Below are 19166 nucleotides of genomic sequence, written 5' to 3' on the forward strand. Positions count from 1 at the left end.
CCAAAGAGCAACGTTTGTATCTCAGCCCTGGCACCTGGCTTTGTGGACGGCCAGCCTCTACCAAGTGCAGGTGAGTGCTGCCCCTGTCCCAGTCCCGGGCTGGCTGCTGGCAGCCACTCCCCAGGCTGGGCTGGGTCCTTCTGCTCTGCACTGTCCTTCTGGATCCCTGCCACGACAAACATGAGGAGCATGGCTCTAGAGCCAATGACCAAAGGTTCCTCACCACTGTCGTCTCAAACAGGGGCTCAGTTAACCATCAGAGGATCTACCAGAAAGTGTTTGCTCAGTTTGTTTTTCCTGCCCATCAACCATTTTTAATTTGTTAATTTATTTTTAAGTAAGCTGCTTTTCACCCCAATCCTCCTCCTAAAACTGCCTCCCTATCTATCCTCTAACCACACATTCCTTCCCCTTCCTTTTCTGCTCCACACATTCACACAGGCAGGCCCTTTCGAGCCCCCAGCCTGTTTCCCCCTGCCCTGGTGAGGAGGCTGCCACCTGCCCCCACATCAGGCCCAGGCTGTGAGCAGAGCCGCATGCCTGAGCTGCCCTCCCCTTCTCAAGCACTGTCGCTCAAGGTGCCACAGTGCTGCTTTGCGCAGAAGTCACACATTGAGGTGCCAGTTCCAACACAAAAATATCCAGCACGTACCCACTTCAGTCTCACAGATCTCACACTCTGAAGGCTTGTCTACACACAGCAATTTTCTAGATTAATGGCACGTGACGAAGTTACAGAGCAAGAACACCTATGTGCCAGATTGCATAACAAACAGGATCTTCACATTATCACAGAACTGCAAGGGTTGGAAGGGGCCACAAGAGATCATTGAGTCCCACCCCTCTGCTAAAACAGGTACCCTACAATAGATCACACAGGTAGGCATCCAGACGGGTCTTGCATATCTCCATAGAAGGAGACTCCACTACCTCTCTGGGCAGCCTGTTCCAGCACTCCATCACCCTTACCATAAAGAAGTTCTTCCACGTGTTATTATGGAGCTTCCCACATATAAGTTTTAGGCTATTCTCCTTGTCCTGTCGCAGCACCAAGAACTGCCTGGCCTCATCCATCTGCACCCCACCTCCTTTAGATATTATAAACATTTCTCAAATCCCAATGAATGTGGAATTTTGGGCAGCTAAATCCAACAGTAATTCAAGAGAAACATTTTCTCTTAAAAACAAAGAAACATCATACAAACAACAATAGAAAAATTACACCATTTGCCTTTAGATCACACTGAACTACAAAAACATCCCAATAAAAAAATGCAGATTAAATAACTAATCCTCCCCCAACAAAACCTTCCCACCAAGATTAGTGGAGTGATGAATAGCATAAAACCACTAATTAAATCAATGTAACATTGGTATCATGAGACACACCAAGCACTTCCTGCACGTGCACTGATGTTAACGTCTGCTTTGGAGCCTCTCTTACCATGAGGAATAGCTGCTATTTTAACAGCCAGGTACTTATACGTCACATTGGAAAGAGCGACTGTTGTTTATTTGCTCTCATTTAAATTGCTCTAAACTTGATGTTCCTGTAAGTTATTTGCACGTATGCTATTTTCATTGTACGCGTTTTGTTACAGTAGAGTATTGGTAAGCTATTTATCAGATGCTTGCATACAAAACTTCAAACAGTATTGGCTAGAAATGCATTTTAAAGAACACTGAGAACTCTTTTTACGTAGTCAGATCTATTTGACTATAATTTGTTTTGTAAAAGAGTGAAGAACAAAATGATACAAAATAAGCAGCTGTAACACTCTTGACTCCTTCAAGGCACAAACCTGAAGACCAAAAAACGCACCACTGCTTTTAAACCAGGAGCTGAGCTCTGGGTCACTTGTTTTTCTTCCCATCTCTGAACCCAGTTAATAAACACATACACCCACTGTTTGCCACGAGGCTGGGCACACCCTGGAAAAAAAACAAAGTACATATTTGAAAGGGTATATTTATTGCCAGATGAGTTCCATGTATCTCGAGGTGAGCACTCTGTCCTCACTCAAAGGTTTGGCATGGGAGTGAAGGAGAGAGCGGAGCTGAGAAGTTCTCCTGGCAGGGGGACAACACTGGGACAGCTCTGTCCTGTCCTGCGCCTTGCTGTACAGCTCAGCCCTTTTGCTAGCACCAGCCCTACAGCCGCCTACAGCGTCACAGAAACTCCAGTCAAGGGATTTGTCATTCATCTGAACACTGCTACCAAAAACCTCCCTGTACTCAGCCATATCACCTCCCAGATCTGGCTCTCAGGTCTCCACCCAGCAGGAAAGAGATCCTTTTTTTCAATAAGAAAAGCAAACAAAAAAGCCACCTTCATTTCTATAAGCTCAAGATGTTTGGGAAACCATAGCTTTAGTTGCACGTGTATCTACACTTGAAAGAAAAAGAAACCCTTTGTTAGCAAAGACTGTGCCGTAACATACGAGCAGAAATGTAGCACTGAAGATAAAGGCTTGACCTTGGAGTTCACAGCACTTTGGCTGGTCAGAAAAGGTCACATAAATGATAAGTGAACTTTTTGTGCTGAAATGCTAATGATTAAAAAGGTGTAATGTTTGTATTAGCAAAAATCAACAACTACAACAAATATTCAGCAGTGGTGCAGCCATTCAAAAAAAAGAAAGAAAGAATATGAAGCCCACTGTTATGCTGGATTCGGGCTCCTGTCAGCAGGCAGGGGCTGCACTTCAGTAAGTGAAGGAGCAGCACTCATGCAGTGAGAACTGGATGGAAATGAAATTCCTGGCTGCCAAGTGGCTACTTGTGCATTTCTTCATCTGTTTGCTTATGCCTTTTCATGATTTGCAAAGTGCACTTGAGAAGAAAACTCAGGTCCATGCCACTACCTGGCAATTAAACTGAGATGTTCCACCAACTGAGGAGCTCCTGAGCAGCTCCCAGACTCAATTTATCTGAAGCAGAAAGCAAACAACTTCTCAGCAATGCACCCCGCCCTCTAACCCCTGCAAGACCTCCACAGAGGGTGATGCAGATGTCACCCAAACGAACCCCAGCACGCCCTTCCCTCTGTCCTTTGACTGGGGTTTCCAACTGCGCATGGAGCAGCCAGGCTCTGGGATCCCCAAACTCAAGGCACTTAGAGCACAGAACATGGCACTCCCTCCCAAAGGCAGGAGGTAGGGCTGCACCATCCCATGAGATGATGTCTGGGCTGGAAGAGGAGCACGGCAACAAGGTTGCAAAACTCCACAAAAAGTAGCTTTCAGCCATCTGCAAAAAGAAAAACAAAACAAAGCATCTCCAAGGTCAGGAGCATCCTTTCCCAAACACCTTCACATCAGCCCACTGTGGCTTCTGGAAGGCCTCTGGTCTCAGATTGCTCCTAGAAGCACTGGCACCCGCGAGCACTGGAGAACTCGGGCAGGTGCTCCACAAGCCACAGGAGCTGCAAATGCTGCTGTGGATGCTTACCAACAAGAAGCAGAATTTTAGAATAACCAACAAGAGTCTATTTTGTTGCTGTTGCAGTTACCCTGCAGAATTTCTAAGACAGATCCTGTGATCTATTAGGTAGTCAGGTTTCAAACAAAATCCCCTAAATCTGCCTTATGTTATTGGAGTCCTACTTACTGTTTCTCCATGCACACTTCACTGCTGATGTTCCTGCCATTCCCTTCTTGCTAAGACAATGAGAACGAACCAGCTGGCTCTGCATACAGGTTCTTGTGCATTACTGCACCTCTCAACACTCAGGGCAAATGGGTCGCTGTGGGTGTTCAAGGTTTCCCACAGCTCGACACATTTCCCTGCCGTGTGCCTTTTAACATCAGTATCTCACCCATTTTCTTACTTCTCATGTTCCCAGGGATGAGCTATGGCCTGCTCTTTACAAGCTGGTGAAGACCAGTGGGAAAGAATAGCTGTTTCCTTATATACACACTTACTTACACTTCATTATTTTGAACAGCTCATCTAACATTTGTTCTGTCGCTTTCAGGTTCTGTGAGTACATTTCTGTAAAACCACGGTCAAACCTGACCTCACAATATGGCAGTCAAGCAAGAGGGGAGTTAAAAGGAGCAACTCTCACAGAACTCCACCTACACGTGCTTCATGGAGAAGTATAGAGCATGTTACATCATGAAAGCGAAGTCACTGGCTTTTTGGCAACTGAAGGCAGGGTACAGTTGCTTAGCAATTTATCTGATTACCATTTTTCAAGTATCACATGCACACTTAGAGACGTTGCATAATAACGTCTCACTTTCATGTTTCCTAACCCAATTAAAAAAAAATAAATCTACCAAAGTTCTACCAAAATTAATGGCTATAGCTTTTCTGGCAAAAGAGAAAGGACAAGATAGTAGCTCAAACGCAAGTTGAAGCATTAATATTCCTGAATATAAGTGGCTTTCAGAATGTCTCTATGCAAGCATTTTATTTTATCTACTTGTCTGCAAAATGACACTAGTAATTCCTCCTTCACAGAGAGGCACCAAAATTCATTAAGAACAGTAAGATGAAAGATGCTGAGGAAGCATTGTAGTTAGCACTTACAGCTTATTTAGTACTCCAAACATTGCTAAGCCCTGGTCCGAAGAGCAGCAAATTCTAATCACTGTCATGACATTGTTAGGGAAACAAGGACTGTCCAGTCTCACACCATGCAAATTACAATTCTATCACGAGAATCTGATACTTTCACTATCTAGGAAAGAAAAAAGAAAACAAAACCCAAAATTCTCCCCACTCCACGGTCCATACCCCAACCTGAGGCTACAGTACTAAGCACTGCTGCAGCTCCTGGAGCTGCTACTACAAAAAAAGCAGAGGTAAATCAGAACATGTGCATACACGGCATTTTTAGAAAAGAACATGTTGTACCTATTGATCTACTCTTTGAAAACCTAATTACACTGTAGTTAATCTATGAAAGAATTGAATCTTTAGCTGCCTTTACAGTGAGCAGCAATAGCTAATAATACAAATATCAAAACTAGGCATTGTTTCCAAAAGGTTATAATCAGCTCTAAAAAGAACTTGCACCATAGAGATAGATCTTTTGCACATCCATGAGATATATTCCATTAAAACATAAAGTGTCTACTTTATATATGCACCTCTGTCTTCAACTGCTCAGAAAGCAGCTCAGCTGCCTGGGGCTCCACTTACAGCACATAGTCTCTGTCAGCTGAAGTGACCAAAGGTGAAGTTTTGGAAACCCAGTATCTCATCCCCGTGGCAAAGTATTAACCCGCAGTGAAAAACCCCAAGCAAGGACAGCCAAGCTCTATGCTGCTACCAAGTCATTATCTTACCTTCACCACAGTTCCTCTCTTGCTAGTAGACATTACAGCAATTTTATAAACTCTGCCCTACATCCTGCAGCTCTTGTGCAAGTCCACGACCAATTAAAGGCTTAATAGAGAGACCTGCTTTGGAAAGACCTGCTGGATCAAAATAAACCCAATCACATGGCACCTATCGTGCCGCTAGTGGAAACCATATGCACATTTTGAAAACACCAGGCATCACAAAAAGAAATCATTCCTCTCCTGGGACATGCTGGAAACATCCTTACCGTGAGCCTCAGCCAGTCCAAGATCCGAGGAGGACACCTCGGCTGAAGATCCTGCAGGCTGTGCACACCCACCTCTGCCAACACCACCAATCGCGGCGAGAACCCACCCCACCTAGAGCTGCGTATGGATGCAGTTCAGCCAAAAGTTCTCAGCCAAGATTAAGCTGATGGAGCTGGATGAGTCTGACCATCTCCCACATATATATTCTGAGTGAAAACAAACCAAGGAAAACAGTGAACCCAGCAGGCACTTGGGAGCACGCTGTGTCACAGCTGTCCATACTAGGAGAGAGCTTCCCCCTTTCAGAAATACCTCGTCATCTCCCACATGAGTCAAGAAGCGCAGCACAGTGCCTGGCAGCAGCCCCGGTGCAGGCTCAGCACCAGCGCACCTGAGCACAGGGCAGCTGGGAAGGAGCCCTCCCTGCTTCGCCGTTCGTGCTATCAGCACTTATCCAATGACTCCTAATGCTTGGATCTTATGCAATGAAAGCAAGACGGCACACATTTGTGTAGAGAAGATTCTCTCTGTAATCTAATCCAGCTTTGACAGAAGCCTGCGAGGGCGGAGGGGGTTGAGATAAGGTTGTGGCAAACTTGTGTGCTGGCAATAAAAATCTAGAACAAAACAAAGGTAACAAAATGCTACTCTCTTTTATACAGACCAATTAGACGCCTCTGAACTCAAACATGAATGACAATCTCATTCAGATATGCCTACAAATAAACTTCTAAAGCAGCTGAACTTTTACTTAGCCTATGGGGAGACATTAAAGAGCAGTATACACCTGCAGGTAGATGCCCTTCAGCTTTGTTTTAGACAGCCCATGAAGTGTCTAGGCTCTATCTTGCACCAGATCTTATTGGGAGCACCATTTACCACCAGGAACTCTGAGTAACCAGAAATGAGCAGAGATGTTGGTCATCTGTCCAGAGAGCCAAAGCCTTCACTAGCCTTGTTCTGGCTGCCTGCACACTCCTTTCACCAAGTGCTCAGATGCCATCTGGATGCTCCTGTTTCATGTGTTGTCACAGAAACGCAAGGACCCGTTACTTCTGCTGTACAATGTGAGACACTTCCACTCCCTGCCTGGTCTGCACTGAGTATCTGAACACCCTGGCCTCCAGCAACTCTCCAAAGCCTTCACCTGGAGGTAGGCAGCATTCTGCAGGGAGGAGTGGGGCCTTTTCCTGCCTCCTGCTGGCAAACAATTTATCCAAGTAATTGACCCATTTTCTACAGAATAATTAGCCCAGGGGAATGATACATTGCTGCCCTTTAATTAGTCATGTTGGTAGCTCTCTTGTTTTACCTTGCAATAGCAGCAGCCCGAGACTAGGGGAAAAACAATCCACAAAACTAAAAAAAAAACAACAACTTGATTTCATTTCCTTAAACACAACATCATTAAATGCAACCCAGAAACAAAGAATCCTAATGCAGAAATACCAACAATAAAGTTTCCCATTTATTCTGCAATTCCCAGGCCAGCCATCAGGACTCCTTCACACCACTGCATTGGGCTTCTCTTCTCTGGACGCTCTCCCAATTGCTTCTCTTTCATCTTCCATGACCAGAAATCCCTGTGCTGGCTCTTGGTAGGGCCATCATCTCCTCTCCCACCTCCCCAGACCTCCTGCTGCAATCAGCCTCACCTGGCTCACTGCTGGTGCTGCAGAGGAAAACAAGAACTGCAATTATGGGGTGAGTTGGGCACTGAGAGAGAGCACCCTTCCTACACAGCACAGGGACCACCCACAGCCCAGTAGTTGAGAACTGGGTGCAGCCATCACTGTACCCAAATGAATGAGTGATGTGCATACCTCCAGGACACTGCAGCACAACACACCCTCTTGTTGTGAAAGAAAAAGCAGACTAACAAATTAAAAGGCCAAGGGGATCCTGCATCTGCACTCCTTAGGACTTCTTCAAGATACTGAAGTACAGATCTTAAAACGGTACCTCAGTCTGAAGGCTCCAAACACTGCCAGATCCACCACCTCACTTAAAGAACCCTTCCCCACTTGCTTCAAGGTTAAGTTCATCTTTACCTCATGCTATGACACTGCCAGTAGAACTGCAGAGCCCCATGGCCAGTTCATTCCTATGCAGGGCCCTGTGCTGCCCTCAGCCCCCATCCACCACTGCCCGCTACTCACACTGTGGCCCTTGGTCCCGTCCTGCAGCCTGCCCTGGGACCCACCACCCAGAGTCCCAAAATCAGACCTCCCCAGAGGAAGCTGCCTCAGCCTCCTGCCCTGCAGCAGGATCATGCTCAGAGGCACAGAAAACCATACGTACACTGGAGCACCACAGTTTGGGAGCCCTGAGGGTGCACCGTGAGCATGGCGGTGCCCTGTGGGCAGGTCTCCTGCCGTGCGTTCCCCAGCACCTGCAAAAGTGGCCACAGAGGCTCACACCTGCATCTCAGTCACTCCTCTTTTGCTATTTCCTATGGACGTTTCATCTTTTCAGGGCTTTCTATTTACCCCAAGCAGCAGCGAGCCCCGTTCTTGTGTATTGATGCATCAGTGTAGTCACGAGCCACAAGCAACACTCTGGGCAATCCGGTCCCTTTGCAAATCCTAACATAAAGCTCCATCCTGGAACTGCCACCACCTCACCTGCAAATGTCCCCATCCCCTGCAGGTACTGTTCTTCCTGGGAAATGGGAGGGAATCGGAACAAACCTGCCAAGCACATGATGCCAGAGAACAATACCAAACATTTCATCTGATAGAGATGCGCTGCCCGCGCTGCATGATTTGGGGGACTTCGCACGTCGGCGCTCCCCCCGATGCGGAGCTCCCCGGGAAGCCCCGCGTTGCACAGCGGCTGCCGGAGAGGGGATGCGGGGCGGAGGGCGATCCTCGCTGCGTCCCCGCGCCGCAAAACCAGGGGACAGTATTCAGAACCCTGCTGCAGGGAATGGGCGGGAGGAAGCACAATTTCCATTTCGCAAAAAAATTCAGCTGTTCTGGATGTTTTCCATACCAAAAATGGAACAAGAGCAAACATCCCGAGACAGATTTAAATGTAAAAGCAGCGGCAGAAGGATATCCTCGTTTCAGCGGTGCTGATATCCGGGTTCCTGACCTCCCGGCACCGCAGCACGAGCGGTTCCCGGGGCTGCAGGGGAATCATTGAGGGGGCTGTCGGCCCCTACCCCCCGCCCTGTTCTGGGGGGCTGAACACGGATATGTCCTTTCCCAGCACAAAGAGTGCTGGGATACAACCAATACAACAGAGATATTTCACAACACCTCGCTTTGTTCAAAACACGTCACATCTCAAAAGCAAAGCAACCCCAGCCTCCCCATCTCCGCAGCTCCCGCCGCGCCCCCGCACCACCGCACCCCCCGACCGCGGCGGCGACGCTCGGGGTCGCGGCTCCCTACGGCCGCTCCCGAGAGGGGGCGACTGCGGACCCCGCCGCCGCCGCCTTTGTCTGCCCGAGACCGGCGCCCGCCCGGGTACGCTACGGCCGCCCGCCGAGTGGGAGGCGCAGCCGCGGCCCGGAGGTGCAGGCGGCCCTTGCCACCGAACCGAAAGCGGTAGAGCCGGGCGCCCGCCCTCCGCCCCGGGCGGCGCATCTCCGGCCGCGGAGAGGCCGCCGGGCGCCGGCGCGCGTCCCGGGCAGGTGCCGGGCGGCCGCCGCGCCCCACCCCGCCGCGGGCCCTCGCCTCACCGGGGTCCATGGGTGCCCTGCGACCGGCGACGGCGAGAGGCGAAGCGCGCCCGTGACACTCGCCCGTAGTGTGGATGCGGTTGCAATCTGCACATGCTCGCTTCCGACAGCCGGCCTTCCCCGCCACCTTCCCTTAACTCTTTCCCAACTGCCTCGCACCGCCTTCCGCCCCTCCCGCACCGCGGAGGGGCTGCGGGGTCCGGGCCCGGAGTTCCCCGCACGGCGCGGTGGGTGCGTGCCGCAGAACCCGTCTTTCGAGCCCTCCGGGAGCCCTCCCGAACGGTTGCTCTGCGGGTGCGCGGTACCTGCGGTGCGGTCCTTCGTATTTACCCTTCCGAAGGAATCCGTGCCCGCAGAGCCCGGGGTGGCCGTGGGGCTCAGCCTGAACCGCCTGCTGCTGGAGCCGGGAGCGGAGGGACGTCTAACACCACTGTCAGGGGAAATATTTGTCTGTAGCTTAGCTGGTAAAGAGTGAAACATAATCCCTGCAAGAAGTGTTTTTCTACCCAGAAGGATCTCTCCAGATTGAAAAAAAATGGCCTAAAGAAGGAGAGTAAGAAAATAAATTTAAGGCATAAATAGTTGAGCAGATTAAATTCCTCTCTCCTTCTGCATTAACTCTTCTGCAGCATGAGAACATGGGAGAGTGAAATGCCCTTCTCTAGGGTTAGAAACCAGGAGACTGCAACCTCGAGCCAGAGCTGAGGAGCAGACATCTCAGTGCCCTGGGGCATGGTGCACAACACAGTCACATACCACCACTCACTTGGGAGGGCTGTGGCAGGCAGCAGCAGGTTAACGTGGTACCTTTTTCCAGGAGGGAAAGAGATTTCTGTGTCTGTTACTTTACAGAGAAAACCCAATGTGTCATGGGGTAGGAGGCTACCTCCAGTAACACGATCAGGATAGGAAGTGTCCTGGCCATTGGCCCCATGTTTCAGCCACCTCATCTCTGAGCTCCCCACTCTGCCCAGGTCACTGCTGCACCTTCTTTCTCCCAGCCCCCACGTCTCCTGCTCTCCCCTGTCCCCTGCAATACCAGGAAGGATGAGCTCATGCTTTCAGCAGAATAAAGATGTTTTCATGACCTCTGCTTAATGATTCAGCGGTTCAGAGATCAATAAAAAACAGTCACAGTGACGAGGCAGCACCAGACCTCAGGCAGCGCAGGCCTGAGGCGCTCACAGGAATGGGTTCCCAAAAAGCCTGCCCATAGACTGGTGCCACAGGTGCTGCATGGATGCACAGCCCCGTCATGGCCCTGGTGCTCCCAGGGCCCACTCGCTGTGCACAAAGAGCTGTGGCTGCTCCGAGGATGCCACACTGCAGCAAAGCGCCTGTCAGAGCGTCACCTGACCACACAGTCTCTGCGAGAGCTGGAGTGTCAGAAAGATGGAGTGTTTTAAAGGGGAAATGGAGAATAACACAGTTAGCCCTATCTCAGCCAAGCTGTGCCAGCTGGGATGGTAGTGCATGTGCCAGTGACCTCAGGCTGGCTTAAAAAGTAAGCTGTTTGATGTATATTTCAATAGAGCTGGGAAGGAAAATGCTAAGATACAACAACTTGTGATGTTGTAGAAGCACCTTTAAAATACTGTATCTGATCAAACAGTTGCAGAGGATAGCAGTCAGATGCTGTGCTCATGTATTTACTGTGAAACAGCATCCTTAAGAAAGTGCTGAGCATTGTGCCAGAGAGAGAGCGTGAGAGAGATCATTTCACAGCATGAGGCAGCACGAATATTTCACAGCATGAGAGGAGAGAATGCCTTATGAGGAGCAGAGGAAAGGTCAAAGAGAAAGGAAGATGAGAGATAAGAAATACTCACCTACAAGAAGGAGAAATCAACAGCCAGAGACAGACCAGAATAAATGAGAAGCACATGTAGGGAACATATAAATCTGCATTCTCCTCCCTAGCCACAGTAAGCAGGGAGGAAGGAGGAGGTGAGGAGGAAGGAGAGGCTCCAAGAGTAAGGAAGAAGGAAGGAGGAGGTGGCAAGGCATGGCTGAGGGGGATGGAGACTAAAGCTGCTCTGTGCTGAGTGGCAGGTAGGAGGCAGACAGCCAGAGAGCACCTGGGGTGGTGCTGAGTCCCTCAGGCTGGTCAGGTCCCTGCCTGTGTTTGCTGGTCAAGAAAAGCTATTGTTTCTCCATCCAGCTTCCCTTCTTTTAGCCTGAGCTAGTAATGCTAATGGAACTGAAATTATAAAATGGTGAAATATGGAGTAAGAGGAGACTAGAGGCATAAGGATCTCCAGAATTGCCCACTTGTGTGCTCCTTGAGGGCCAGCCAGGAGCGAGAACTGACCTCTGCAGAATGTCCAGGCATGTGCAGGAAGCTGACTCTGAGATGGAAATTTGCAGTGACCTACAGATGCCCCAGCACCTCTGCAGCCATTTATGAACAGACAGCAGAGATGCAGCTGATCCTACTAACCGTCTTACAACTGTGCCGTGACTGCCTTGCCTTTATCTGGAAAGAGAGAGATCATACACAGCACCAGGCCTACATCCTCTACATGTGCATCCAGAGCCAGAGGTCTCTGCACCACACTAGTTCTGGAAAGATTTATTCATTTGGTGCAGTATCACACCTGAACATATATATGTAAATGTCCCCAAAAGTGGCATAATCACATCTGCTTGGTACCACAGTCTTGTCTTCAGGCACACTCAGAGTACAGCATGGACATACTCAGGCTTGTTCCTCACTCACCCACCCCAGTCTAGTAGAGCCTATTCCCCCACTCTAAATTGTGTTTTATTTATGGTAAAGTTGTCAGACTGAAAAAAAAGGATGACTTATTTCTTCAGAGACTCTTAATGCGGTCATTACAGCAGTGTCTGAGCACATCACAAATACCACTGTGAGCACAGTCATCCCCAGTGAAATCAGATCTCACTCTGCAGACTGGGATTTGAAGCCCAGACATGTCACAGTCAAAAGGAATCATAAATTTGAGCCTTGTCGCATCTCTTTTCCTCCAGAGATTTTTGCTTCATACAGCTTTTTATATTTACATTTCATTTGTGAACACTCATCTCTTCTGTAAATCCAGCCTCAGTGTGGAAAAAAAAAAAAGCACCTGGGAAATCAGGAACTCCCATTTTTCTTCCACTTTAACTCTATGACTTATCTGCTATTACTTCAGAACTAATGGAGGATGAAACTTCCCAGAGAAAAAACTTTTCCAGAAAGAAGTTTAACCACCTGGCTCATGAAATTGCCCTTCCCCCCCCCCCCCCCCCCGCATGCCTGAGGATGTCCCACAACTGGGAATTGAGAATTTCATCTCTCTGGGTAAATAAACACAGAACATCTCCTGTCTATTCTATGTAATAAATCCCTCCCAGATGTACATTCAAAACAGGCTTCTCTGTTAGGATTGTTCCTCAGTTTTCTGAAGCTTACAAAAAAATTGAAGAAACTCATTTCTCCTTCCCCCCCCTTTTTTTTTGAGGGGTCCCCAATCACTGTGTTGCCACATGTTCTCCAAACAGAAATAGGAAGTGTTTTAAGAAGACTACCACAAGTCACGTGCTGTTTCAGAGCAGACTAACCTACTTTATTTTTGTGTTGCTTGCACAGGTTTTAACGCTTTAACATGGAAATTGCTTCCTCTGTCTTCTCGGTGAAGGTAAAAAAAAAAAATAGCCATAAGCCATGAATTTTCACTACCTTCACACTTCCAGGGAGTTCATTGAAGAAAATGTAGTTTTTCCAAATGTGAACCCTTCAAAGTGGAGATTTCCTCATGCAATGCGTTCTTTTTATTTTTTGCATGTAGCTGGACATCTTTTTTTTCCACTATAGGCCCCATCAAAGCACATTTGCTTTCTTCTCCTGACTTCAGGCACTAACATCATACCATTCCTGACAAGTCCATGACCTACAAAAGGACTGAAATAGGACTTAGGTCCACACAGGTTCTTATCATCTCTCTGCCCCAAATTCAAGGCCTTTAAACACCTGTTAATTTAACCATGTGCATGCCAGGCTCTGCAGTGGGACCATATGCCACACTCTGCCAGTAAGGTGCAGCTCTTGGGGTCAGCCTCAAAACGCTGGAGGCCAGGCAGCAAACTTCAAAAAAGACAGATGTTTTTGAAAATGCTCCCTTACTCTCTGAAGCTGTTCAAATAATTCCCTTCCACGAGCCATAGTAAAGTTTGCATGCTTTGGGCTACATGCTTTTTTAAAAGGCATTCTTCCCACTGTAGATACCTACAATACCTTATGGCTTAGTTTCAGAGGTGAGCTCTCACTATGCAGGATGGGTAGGGAAGAGATCCTACCATAGTGTTACATGGCAAAGCATTCCTCCTGTCCAGGCAGCCTACTTAGGAAAGAGTGTTCCAGTTCAATATGTGCACGGAAAGAATGTTACAGCAGAACATTTGCACAGAAACCAAAGCTTTTGAGTTTCCTCTGAGGTGCTGTTTAGGGACCACCACTTGGGACTGACAGACAAATTGTTTGGTGCTGGTATCCTGCACTGCTGCCATCACCCTTTCAGGTGGACTGAGTAGGTATCAGCCAGAACAGAGCAGCAAGAGCTGCAGAACCAGCAGCAGGCAAGGTGCATCAGGGTACAACTGATGCCTTGCAAAGTAAGATTCTGTTTACCTTTTTTGGAAAAATAAATAAGCCCTTACAGTTTCTATTTTGGCTTCATTGCCAGGCCAGAAATAAATACCACATATGTGGAAATTACAGATCCAGAAAGGTTTGGAGGGATCTCTATTTTCCATTATTTTCCCAGGTTTAACAAATTTCAAACATCACTTTGAAGAAGAGAAAGCTGCCATACAACACTGCACATGCACAGTCCTTCTCAATCCAGTAACTTATTTTGCTGGAAAGCATTGCCCATTAAAAACGTCAGGTGATGGGAGCATTGGAGACTTGGTCTCTGCTTACAGATGTGCTTCAGGCATCCCCAAGGGCCCCAGATTCACCTCTCTGTGTTTGCTTCCCCAGCCATAAACCAAAACTCATTTCCTTTACTCAAAGGCTGAGAAGTATGCCAGGAGGAAGCAGGAAAAGAAAGGAAATGTTATATTCGAAGATTTCTAGAGTGTCTAGAAGCAACCCAGTGCTATCACTTCCAACATATCTTGCAAGTCTGAGCCAGCTAAAAAACAGAAAGAATAGAGAAGGAGCGTGATTCACCTAAAATACTTTTGAATGTCAGTACCAGAGATGGGATAATTATAATAAATAATTTTATTTCATAGAGTACCTCTGGTATGCGTTGTACTGCAAAATGGTTGAGAGACTAAAGTATTTCTGTAGCTGTAATTCTTATTTATACAACACGACACGTTTGCAAAGTGCTCTGCACAACAGTAAAATGACAAGTGCCTGCTCTGAGTAATTACAGTACAACTCTAAAAATTAGTCAAGTAATAATAAACCAGGAAGAGGAGGGGAGTGGATGGGGGAAATGATGGAAAAGACTTGAATTACAATATATAAGAAGATCAATAAAGAATGTTGGGAGCAATTAGCCTGGATGAATGAAATAGAAAAAGCGTTCCTCTGAGATCTGAAATGATGTGCAAAGTGGATCAAAGGAATATAAAGGAATTATTCAGAGCAAAGAATCAGTTTGACTCTTTACTTTCATGTATGAAATACTCACAAGGAGCTGCTCGAGAACATTCTACAGGCCAAGAGCTTTTGAATAATAAAAACATCTGAGATAAATGAAAGCTGTTCACAAGTAGGGCTGAAGCAGCAAAAGGAGCTAAATCTGTCAGATAAGCTGCCTACTATAAATATGTTATCTACTCTTCCCTTTTCCATTCTGCATTGCCTGAATTTCCTTGGAAGTTCCATTAGCGATGAGATTCTTCAGTTTCTTTCCTGAATTGTTATTTGGAATGGCTGCACCATTCAGCAGCATCCATGCTTTGCCCTCGAGCCACAAAGGTCTCCCAAGAGCTTGGGAGGAGGGAAGTTTTCAGGGACTTGAATCATAGAAGTATTTAGGCACCCAGATACTCAGGTCACTACTATAGGGAATCTCAAAAGCAACTTAGCAACAATTCATGATTATTCATTTTGGTGATCCAGATATCAAATAACATTTTGGTAAATAAGGTTCCTGTGTTCAAGCACCTAAGTAATGTTGAAAAACATGTATAATGACCCACTGTTGTTGTTTTCTCCTCTGCATCCTAACTTCCATTCATGTTTTTCAGAAATACTTCACCCGTTTTTGTTAATACAGTGCATGCAGGAGGCTGAGTTACTTGCCATTGGTGCATGCCACAGCTAAAGAAAGAAGTTTCTAGACAGAGCAAGGAAGGGAAAAGGCAATCAGTCAGCAACTTCTATTTCACATGTATAATAGCAGCCCACCTGGTGAAGTGGCCACCTACAGGAATATTAGAACAAAAGTCCCTGACTGATTTTTTTCTTTAGTCCTCCAGTTTCTTTCATTAGTTTTCTTTCACTAGCTTGATTCATCTTGTTATCATTAAATGACAGCACTTAAAGGACAGAACATGAGAAAAGTTGCATGTTTAGCTACAGCTTATTGACATAATCATCGTAATAAATACATAGCTCTCCTGCAGCACTATGGATCCCAGATATCAGTATCACCTACAGTGACCTCTTAGATACCATAGACCATTAATTTTCACAGAGATATTCCAGTATTAAACTATAAATCATGCTTGACAATTTATATCTGGCTGTCGGCTGGTAAGGAAGACATCTAATCTTGATATGAAGACATAAGGAGATGAAGGATTCACCACATGAGCTTGTTCTGGTAGTTAATCATTTTCTATCTCATTCTTCACTTGAATTTGTCTGGCTTTATAACCCCTGCACTAAGCCCTCACTAAGATTTACTCTTCTCAGAGGCCTTTCCTGCTCATGTTTTACTTCTCCAACAGTACCAATTCATTAATCAAGCTATAAATCAAGGCTTCTCCTTTTCAGTTAGGAAGATGGGTTGAGCACTGCAAGTTATTTTTTTTTTTAATACAGTAAAGCAATTTCTTTAGATCTTGAATAGTAGCAAAGCTGCTACTGCACCTTCCCCATTTCTCAGCAGCCTTTGAAAATAAATATCCTGCATATGATTAGCCTCACCAGTACCACAGAGGCAAAACAAAGCATCCTGGTACTTTTACTCATCATTTCCCTGTTTATGCATGCACGGATTGATTTCACACTTTTCGCCACAGTATCTTGCTGGAGTGAAACTGCTCCTTATGACCCTGATCCCTTTCAGACCGCTGTTTTCTAGGGTAGAGTTTCTGATTACACATCTCCTAACCTCCTATCTGGTTCCCACATGCATAACTTTGCATTTGGCTGTAGCAAAAGGCTTTTTATTCCAACATGTCTGATCTGTCAAGTGATTGAGCCTGCTTTATATAAATGCTTCCCCTTCATCATTACCATTTCACCAGGCTTTATGTATCTGCATATTTTGTCACCAGTGAGCTTGTAATTATTTACTGTAATGATTAAAGTGTTAAATAAAACTGAAGCTAGAACTTTTTAATAACAATCCTGTTGTCCCATGTTTCTCTCAATGAGTGGAATTCATAGGGTACAAAGATCCAGTGCTGCCTACACACACATAGACTCCTATCAAGTGAGGACTCTGTTGGTAACCATGTTATTTCACTGTGGGACCACAGAAAATGGGGCTGGAAAGCACTTTATGAACATCCTAGTTGTCATCCTTACCAGGGCAAGAATGTTAATGCTAATTCTTGACATTTTTCCTAACCAAGATTATTCCGTAGTTGGAAAAATATATCCTTAAGTTGTCTCATTCTTTGCCAGATGATTCTTTATCAGTTAATACTCTTCCCTCCCCCCCAACTGCTGCTAACCTTACTGGCACACATCTTGTTATTATTGACTTTGTCACTTTTAATACTGACACAGAATAAACACTCCTCTACTGTTCTAATATTACCTTCCTATTACAGAATTTATTAGATATCAATACCAGCAGGCTAGAAATCAGTTAAATAAGGTCTATTAGTATTCCTGTCAGCTATCCAGGCCTGCTGATTTTAAAATATTTACCCCCAGTACATACTTTACATTCCTCCTGGTCACTAATGGAGTGGAAAGTTTTTCCATCAGCCCATGTGATATAAGTGCATCATCATTTTTATTATTTCCAAATGGAGAACAGAAATACTTATTGAATATTTTTGCATTTTCTGCTGCATTATCATCTTATCATCCCCATCAAGCAACTGTTTGTACCCTCATTAGGGCTTTTTATTCTGAATATACTCTTAGCTCATTTTATTAAGTCCTGCCAGACAGTAATTTTTGTGTTGTCTTTTTCTGTCTATTTTTATACTGTATAACTTATATATTAATCAATGGAAATTCTAATTTATATTTTATCCATTTGCTACGTAGGCTTTTTATTTTTTAACTATGTCTTCAGTTCACACATTAACCCAGGATGGAATTTCAAACAATGCTACACTCTATTATGCTTATGAAATTGAGGCACTTTCTTTTTATATAGTAACTCTTCTTAAACAGCTTTCAGTTACCTTTCATATTTTTCTGTCCAAGCTTCTCTTCATCAGCTTTGATGTGTTTTTAGAGTACCTCATCCTGCCCTCTAATTTGATTTGATGGCCTCTGAGAGATTCCTTTCCCCCAGTAGTACTTTATGCTTTGATATTATTTAGTACATTCAAGAGCATGTGGTTCTTGGTTATTAAAACGCTAAAATAAGTTATCACTGTCCTTAACACAAAGCATATCCTCCTTATTCTGTCTCCTCCTCTTCTACTCACTCTCTCCTTGGAGAGAAACTAAATCAGGAGATTATATATAAATCATTTCAGCAGCTTTCAGAATGTTGATTAAATTAATTTTCTTCTTAGCAATAAATACTTCTGGTTTTATGCTGCTACAATGTATTTATGTTAAGAGCTCAAGCAGGTCACCTCAAGTGCAGAGAAGTTTTTCTGAAGCTCATTGTAAAGAGCTGGAAAGAATACCCAGAGGTCTGGATGAGCAGCCACTTAACCTTACCTGTATACATTTATATGATAAATAATGCATCGAAGTGATAATCCATGAGATTATTTTGCATTTTGAAAAGGTAGTTTCTTCCTTTCCTTCTTTTCCTTCCAGGTGCTGTCATCATCTCAGCAGTAGTCCCACAGCAGACACGTGATCCCAACAGATGTCAATAGGTCAGGTGGAGTAGGAGCCAAATGGTCCCAAATCATTTGATGACTAGGAAGAATCACATGAGGAAGTCTTTCTGACTCTAAGATACAATGAATAAATAACTACTTCATCAAATATTCATCTTTATCTAATATAACAAAGCTTCCCATCAATAGGCGTCACCCCAGCATAGACTGCATAGGAATGGTCATACTGTCTAAAGAATGTATTTTTTGAAAGTTCTTAAGGAGACTTCTTGTGAAGAATATAATAGGATTAAGTACATGTCTACCCCCAAAAATCATTTAGTTCAAGACATTTTCAGAAGTAGTATTATGAGACTTTATCATGTTGTAATATACAACCATCAGATATTTCTACACTGCCTAAAAATGCAGGCTCAACAATGTCCAGTGCAGTGATATTTAAAACTTTACTTTTGAAGACAGACAATTCTAATAGAGACTAGAAATTATGCTTCAGATACCAAATAATCCCAATCAGTAATCCTACAGAAATTTCAGTTACAGCTCATGTAACTAATGTTGATAACGAGAAGCCAACCTCAGAGAAACAAGCACAAAAATAGATTAAGTGAAGTAAAACTTGAGCGAAGATACCTATGTATTTTTTGTCTCGCCATTTGTGAAAGTCATTTGCCTGCAAGAATATTGTAATCTGTTGCCCTCCAACTCCTGTAACTCCCTGTATACTCAATTGTGAGAGGTGG

At 45.2% G+C, this 19166-nt stretch overlaps 1 protein-coding gene across 11 annotated transcripts in view; it reads right to left on the reverse strand.

Annotated features, from left to right (window-relative positions):
* TMEM229B (transmembrane protein 229B) overlaps positions 1–18514 on the reverse strand; it is a 40521-nt gene extending 22007 nt beyond the window's left edge. The window contains exons 1-2 of one of the 11 annotated variants that reach the window (XM_090141160.1): positions 9250–9531; positions 7073–7233 (exon numbers count right to left, since the gene is read on the reverse strand). The gene's annotated coding sequence lies outside the window, so the exon portion shown is untranslated. The other 10 variants (XM_090141168.1, XM_090141162.1, XM_090141165.1 and 7 more) reach the window with 10 other exon arrangements.
* Between the last annotated feature and the right edge of the window lie 652 nt (positions 18515–19166).

The sequence above is a fragment of the Phasianus colchicus genome, chromosome 5 (genome assembly GCF_987193195.1).
Source record: "Phasianus colchicus chromosome 5, bPhaCol1.hap1.1, whole genome shotgun sequence".
NCBI classification, from domain to species: Eukaryota; Metazoa; Chordata; class Aves; order Galliformes; family Phasianidae; genus Phasianus; species Phasianus colchicus.